Raw genomic sequence first — 470 nt, 5'->3', positions numbered from 1 at the left:
ATATGTATTTATATATATTTATATATATATATATATATATATAGATATAATTATTTATATATATACACACACACACGTATATCTATACAATAAAAATACGTGTATGTGTTTGTGTGGACAGTGTGTTTAAAACGTGTTTGAGTGTGTGCTATTAAGCTAAATTCCACAGCCCATAAATAAATAATAGACTGCATCAAATAAATCTGTAGGTTTCTCTTTTTACATGTAATCTGACTCCAAGGCGCGAATTACTCTCTTAAAATACCTCGCCAATCATCATTGAGAGACTGGAGAGCAAATGTCCTATGCATGTTGTATGTATGTATGTACGTATGTACGTATGTACGTATGCATATATGTATGTGTGTATATATATATCTATATATATGTATGTGTTTGTGTACATGTATGCATGTCTATGTCTGCCTGTGTGTGTGTACATATGTATATATATATATATATATATATAT

This window comes from Octopus bimaculoides, chromosome 8 (assembly GCF_001194135.2).
Source record: "Octopus bimaculoides isolate UCB-OBI-ISO-001 chromosome 8, ASM119413v2, whole genome shotgun sequence".
NCBI lineage: Eukaryota > Metazoa > Mollusca > Cephalopoda > Octopoda > Octopodidae > Octopus > Octopus bimaculoides.
Note: the sequence above shows the minus strand (reverse complement) of the source record.